Raw genomic sequence first — 7173 nt, 5'->3', positions numbered from 1 at the left:
GAGTTTGTGTTAGGTGAGATTTAGGGTTCCTGTTATGGGTAGGATAGGATTAGTGTTATGGTTAGTGTTATGGTTAGTGTTAGTTTTAAGGTTAGTTTTACTGTTAGAGTTAGTGTTAGGTTTAGGTTTAGTGTAATGATTAGGGTTAGGGTTTGATTAACAGTTCGTGTTAGGGTTAGAGTTAGGGTTTATGTTATTATTATGGTTAGGATCAGGTTAAATGTATAATTTCTGTTAGGATTCTTGTTAAGTTTAGATATAGGGTTAGGGTTAGGTTAGTGTTCGGGTAAGAGTTGTGGTTTTTGTTATGTTTAGATTTGTGTTAGCTTAGTATTAGGTTTTGGGTTAAGCTTAGTTTTAGAGTTAGGTTTAGGGTTATGTTGAGCATTAAGTTAGGATTAGGGTTTGGTTTAGTTTAGGGTTATTGTTATGGTTAGGGATAGATTTTTTTTTGTTAGGGTTAGAGTTAGTGTTAGGGTTAGGGTTAGGGTAGATTGAGGGATACGGTTTGTGTTAAGGTTTGTGTTAGAGTTAGACTTAGTCTTAGTATTAGGGTTAGTGTTATGCATAAGTTTAGGGTTAGTTTTAGGTTTATTGTTAGGTTGAGTGTTAGGTTGAGTGTTAGGGTTATGTTTAGATTTAGTTTTAGGTTTAGGGTTAGGTTTAGGTTTAGGTTTAGGTTTAGAATTACTGTTATGGTTAGGTTTATGGTCAGTGTTAGGGTTATGGGTAAGTTAGGGTTAGGGTTAAGTTGTCTGTTAGGCTTTGTTTTAGGTTAAGTTTAGTGTTTGTTTTGGGTTCGGGTTTGGGTTAGCTTTAGGGTTACCATTACAGTTAGGATTAGGTTTATGGTTAGATTTCATGTTAGGGTTAATGTTATTGTTAGCTTTTTGATTATGGTTAGTGTTAGTGTTAGGGTTAAGGTTAGGTATTGTGCTAGGTTTAGGGTTAGGGTTACAATTAATATTAGAATTTTGGTTAGGTATAGCATTAGGTTTAAGTTTGTTGATTGGGTTATTGTTAGAGTTTAAGTTAGGGTTAGGGTTAGTGTTAGGGTCAGAGTTCAGGTTTGTCTTAAAGTTAGTGTTACCTATAGGGTTAGTGTTGGGGCTAGGGTTATGGTTAGAATTTGTGTTAGATTTACGGTTAGTGTAAGGGTTAGGTGTAGGGTTAGGTTTATAATTTGTGTTAGGGTTAGATTTAGGATTGGTTTTAGTGTTAGGGTTTAGTGGTTAGGATTCCTGTTATGGGTAGGGTTGGTGTTTGTGTTAAGGGAATGGTTAGTGTTAATGTTTCAGTTAGGGATAAGGTAAAGTTTAGTGTTTGTTTAATAAATCGTATTAAGGTTAAAGTTAGGGTTAGGGTAATTGTTAATATTACTGTTATGGTTAGGTTGAGGCTTAGTGTTAGTTTAGTGTTAGTTCAGATTAGGTTTTGGGTTAATGCTATATTTATTTAAATGGTTAAGGTTAGGTTAATTGTAGGTTTAGTTTGGGATTATTGTTAGAATTAGTTTTTGGTTAGGTTTAGTGTTAGTGTTACGGTAATGGTTATATTAACGATTAGGTATGGGTTAAGGTTACAGTTAGGTTAGGTTTAATGTTAGAGTAAGTGTTAGGGTTAGGATTGTGGCTAGCGTTAGTGTTGGGGTTAGGTTTAGTGTTAGGGTTAGGGTTTGTGTTAGGTTAGGGTTATGGTTAGGGTTAAGGTAAGTGTCAGGTTTAGGGTTAGGGTTGGTTTTAGGTTTAGGTTTAGGCTTAGGTTTAGGGTTCGGGTTAATGTTAGGTTAGGGATAAAGTTTGTGTTAGGATTAGGCTTAGAGTTAGGGTTGGAGTTAGGTTTAGTGTTAAGGTTTGGGTTAGGGTTAGGGTTGGTTTTAGTGTTAGTGTTAAAGTTAGGATTAGGGTTAGTGTAAGGGTTATGGTGGTATGGGGTTTAGGTTTAGGGTTAGGGTTAGTGGTAGGGTTTTGTTTAGGGTTAAGTTTAGGATTCTTGTTGGGATAAGTGTTCGGGTTAGGTTTAAGGTAAGTGTTAGTGTTAGGGTTAGGGTATGTGTTAGGGTTAAAGTAAAGTTTAGGGTTAGCGAAAGTGTTAGGTTTCGGGTTAAGGTTACAGTTAGTTTTAGTTTAGGTTCAGGGTTAGGTTTAAGGATAGTGTAAAGTTTAGGGATAAGGTTAGGTTAAGAGTTAGTGTTAGGTATAGAGTTAGGGATTGTGTTAATGTTATTGTTAGGGTTAGTGTTAGGTTTATGGTTTTGGTTATTATTTGGGTTAGGTTTAGATATAGGTTTAGTGTTTGGTTAGTATTATGATTAGGGTTAGGGTTTTTGTTAGGTTTTGATTTTGTGTTATGGTTATTGTTAGTGTTTGTGTTAGGGTACATTTTGGGGTTAAGGTTTGTTTTAGAGTTAGGTTTAGGCTTAGATTTAGTGTTAGGTTAGGTTTAGTTTTGGGGTTAGGTAAGAATTACTATCATGGTTAGGATTAGGGTTTGTGGTAGGGTTAGGGTTAGTGTTAGGGTTATAGTTAGGTTAATGTTATGGTTAGGGTTAGTGTTAGTGTTATGGTTATAGTTAGGGTTTGTGTTAGAATTAGGTTTATCATTAGGCTTGTGATTGGTTTTATGGTTAGGGTTAGGTTTAGGTTAGGATTAAGATTTCAGTTAGGATTAGCATTAGGTTTAGGGATGGAGTTTGAGTTAGTGTTATTGTTAGGGTTACGGTTAGATTTAATATTAGGTTTAGGGTTAGGATTGGTAATATTTAGGGTTAGGGTTAGTTTGAGGAATAGGATTAGGTTTAGAATTAGTTTTACTTTTAGGGTTAGGGATAGATTTAATGTTAGGTTAGGGATAGGGATAGGACAATGTTTATTGTTATATTTAGGGTTTGTGTTATTTTATGATTAGGCTCAGTGTTAGTGTTAGTGATAAATTTAAGTTTGGTGTTGGGTTTAGTGTTAGGGTTAGGTTAGGGACAGTTTAAGGGTTAGTTTTAGTGTTAGGGTTAGGGTTAATGTTAGGGTTATGTAAGTTTTGGGGTTAGGGTTAGGTTAGGTTTTGGGTTAAGGTTTGTGTTAGGGTTTGTGTTAGGTATTGGGTTAGTGTAGGGTTAGTATTATGGTTTGGGTTAAGGTTAGAGTTAGAGTTAGGGTAAGTGTTAGGTTAGTTTTAGGGTTAGTGTAAGGCTTAGGTTTAATGGTAGGTTTAGATTTAGTGTTAGGGTTAAATTTAGGTTTAGGGTTAGTGTAAGAGTGAGGGTTAGAATTAGGGGTAGTGTGTGTGTTAGGGTTACGTTTAGGGCTAGTGTTAGTTTTAGTGTTAGTTATAGGTTTAGGTTTTGTGTTAGGTTTAGAGTTAGGGTTATGCTTAGGGTTAGGGTATGTGTCAGTGTTAGTGTTAGTGTTAGGGTTAGGATTAGTTTTAGGTTTTTGGTTAGGTTTATTTTAGAGTTAGTTTTAGGGTTAGGTTTAGGGTTAGCCTTGGTGTAAGGTTTCAGTATATGGTTATGTTTAGTGTTAGTGTTAGTGTTAGAAATTTGGTTTGTGTTAACATTAGGATTATGGTTATGTTTCGGTTTCTGTTTATGGTGTTATGATTTGGTTAGTGTTAGTGTCAGTTATAGTTTTTGGTTTAAGGTTAGTTTTAGAATTAGGGTTAGGATTAGGGTAATGGGGAACATTAGGTTAGGGTTAAGGTTAGGGTTTGATTAGGGTTACTCTTATGGATAGGTTTAGAGTTTCTGTTTGGGTTAGGGTTAGTGTTAGTGTTAGAGTGATGGTTAGAGTTAGTGATATGTTTAAGGTTAGGATTAAGTTTAGAGTTAAAATTTCTTTTAATATTAGTGTTAGGTTTAGATATAGGGTTTGTTTTAGGTTTAGGGTTAGAGTCAGTGTTACGATTAGGATTAGCATTAGGATGAGGGTTGGGGTTTGGGTTAGTGTTAGGATTAGTGTTAGGGTTAGTGTTAGTTTTAATGTTAGGCTTAGGGTTAATATATGTGTAAGGTTTAGGCTCAGTGTTAGGGTTAATGTTGCAGTTCAGATTAGTTTGGTTGAGGGTTAGTTTTAGGGTTACATTTAAGGTTAGATTTACTGTTAGGGTTAGGGTAAGGGTTAGTGTTAAGGCTATGTTTAGGGTGAGGTTTAGGGTTAGTTTTAGGGTTAGGGTTAAGGTTAATTTTAGTGTTAGTGTTACAGATAGGGTTTGTCTTAAGGTTACGGATAAGGTTAGGTTTAGAGTTATGGTTAGGATTAGAGTTAGTGTTAGTGTTAGGGTCAGTTTACGGTTAGTGTTAGGGTTAGTGTTAGATGTTTTGTTGGGTTACTGTTAGGTTTATTGTTAGTTTTAGTATTAGTGTTAGATGTAGTGTTAGGGTTATGGTTAGGGTTAGTTTCAAGTTTAAGTTTAGTTTTAGGGATATGATTATTATTATGATTTGTCTTAAGATTTACATAAGTGTTAGGGTTAGTGTTAGTTTTAGGGTTAGGGTTAGGGGTCGGGTTAGGCTATGTGTTAGTGTTCTGGTTAAGGTTATGTTTAGAGTTAGTGTTAGAATTACGGTTAGGTTTAGGTTTAGTGTAAGGTTTAGGGTTAAGTTTAGATTTAGGTATAGAGTTAGGTTTAGAATTATGTTTGGTGTTAGGGTTACAGTTAGGGTGAAGTTTAGGGTTAGGGTTAGGTTTAGGGTTAGGGACAAAGTTAGGGTTAATGTTAGGTCTATGTTTACAGTTACATTTATAGTTAGTTTTAGGGTTAGGGTACGGTTAAGTTTACTGTTAGCGTTAGATTTATTGTACGTGTTGGAATTAGGTAAAGGGATTGGGTTAGGTTATGTTTACTTTTACAGTTTTATTTAGGGTTTATGTAAGCGTTAGGGTTAGGTTTAGAGTTAGGTTTAGTGTTACGGTTAGTTTTTTTTCAGGGTTAGCTTTAGGGTTAGCATTAGGGTTAGGTGTTGTGTTAGTTTTAGGGTCATGGTTATGGTTAGAGTTAGTGTTAGAGATAGGTTTAGGATTAGCAGTAAGATTCATGTTAGAGGTAGGGTTAGGGTTAGGGTAGGTTTAGGCTTCTGTTTTGGGTTAGAGTTTATGTTAGTGTTAGTGTGAGGTTTAGGGTTAGTGTTACATTTAAGGTTACGTTTAGTGTATGGGTTAGTGTTAGGGTTAGTGTTATGGTTAGTGTTAGGGTTAGGGTTAGGTTTAGGATTAGGTTTTGTGTTAGTGTTAGGATTAGGTTTAGTGTTAGGGTTATGATTAGGGTTAGAGTGAGGGTTAGGATTAGTATTACAATTCGTGTTAGGGTTAGGATTAAGGTTACCATTAGGTTTAAGGTTTCTGTTAGTGTTAAAGTTAGGATTAGTGTTAGTGTTTGTATCAGTGTCAGGCTATGTGTTAGGGTTCTGGTTCTGGTTATAGTTAGAGATAGGGTTAGGGTTAGGGTTATGGATAGTGTAAGTGTTAGGGTTAGGATTAGGTTTATTTTTATTTTTAGGTTTAGGGTTATTGTTTGTTTTAGGGTTAGGGTTATTGTTAGAGTTTGTTTTAGGGTTAGGTTTGGTTTAGCGTTATGGACTGTGATAGGGTTAGGGTTTGGTTAGGTTTAGAGTTTGTGTTAGGTGTAGGATTAAGGTTAGAGATAGAGTTATGCATAGAATTAGGGTTGGTTTTAGGGTTAGAGTTAGGATTAGTTTTAGGGTTAGTGTTAAGTTTAGATTTAGGGTTAGTTTTAGTTTTAGGTTTAGGGTTAGGATTTGTTTTATGGATAGTATTAGGGTTACAGTTGGGTTAAAGTTAGGATTAGAGTTAGGGTTAAATTGGGGATTTTGGTTAGTGTTAGGGTTATGGTTGGGTTTAAGGTTAATGTTACATTTAGTTTTAAGGTTTGTGTTAGGTTTTATTTTTAGGGTTACACTTAGGGTTAGTTTTGGGGTTAGTGTTAGTGTTAGGATTATGGTAAGTTTGAGGGTTAGGGTGAGGTTTACAGTATGTTAGTGTTAGGGTTAGGCTAAGTGTTAGATTTAGGGTTGAGGATAACAATAGATTTAGTGTTATGTTTAGGTTTAGGTTTAGGGTTATTTAAGGGTTAGGTTTAGGGTTAGGTTTAGTGTTAATATTAGGGTTATGGTTATGTTTCGTTTTAGGGTTATAATTCGGTTTATGGTTAGACATAATGTTACGGTTAGGGTAGGTGTAAAGGTTAGGGTTAGGGATAGGTTTAGAGTTAGCGTTAGGTTTAGGGTTTGGGTTACTATTTCCGTTAGGATTCGAATTAGTGTTTCAGTTACGACTAGGTTAGAGTCAGGGTTATGGTTAGGGTTTGTGTTAGGCTTATATTTAGGCTTAGGTTTAGGATAGTGTTAGTGTTAATTTTAGGGTAAGGATTAGTGTTTCTGTTATGTTTTAGGTTAGGGTTAGTGTTAGTGTTAGGGTTATTCTTAAGTTTAGGGTTAATGTTAGGGATTGTGTTAGGGTTAAAGATAGGTAGGGGTTTATTTTTAGGGTTATGAATAGGATAATTGTTAGATTTAGGGTTAGTGCAAGTATTAGAGTTAGTGTTACTGTTAGGGTTTTGGTAAGTGTTAGGCTTAATGTTCAGGGTTAGTATAAGTTTATGGTTTAAGTTAGGGTTAATGTTAAATTTAGGTTTAGGTTTAGGCTTACAGTTATTGATAGTGTTAGGGTTAGGTTAGGGTTAGGGTTAGGGTTAGGTCAGTGTTAGAGTTATTGTAAGGTTAGGATTAGGGTTAAATTTGTGGTTAGGATTTGTGTTAGGATTAGGTTTAGTGTTAGGGTTAAGGTTATGGTTCGGGTTTGGGTTCGGTTTAGGGTTAGAGTTAGGGTTAGTGTTTATTTTAGTGTTAGGATTAATGATAGTTTTAGTGTTTGTTGTAGGTTTGGGGTTAGAATTAGGTTTAGTGTGAGGGTTATGATTAGGTTTAGGTTTAGTGTTAGGGTTAGCGTTCAATTTTAGTTTAGTGTTAGGGTTAGGTTTAGAGTTACGGATAGTATTAGGGTCAGGGTTAACGTTAGTCTTAGTGTTAGGATTACTTAAAGGGTTTGTTAAGTGTTAGGGTTAGGGTTACGTTTAGAGTTAGTGTTAGGTTTAGGGTTAGGGTTAATATTCGTGTAATGTTTAGGGTTACAGTTAGGTTTGGAGTTAGTGATAGGGTAAGGG

This window comes from Marmota marmota, unplaced genomic scaffold, assembly GCF_001458135.2.
Source record: "Marmota marmota marmota unplaced genomic scaffold, marMar, whole genome shotgun sequence".
NCBI lineage: Eukaryota > Metazoa > Chordata > Mammalia > Rodentia > Sciuridae > Marmota > Marmota marmota.
This window is presented reverse-complemented; position numbering follows the sequence as displayed.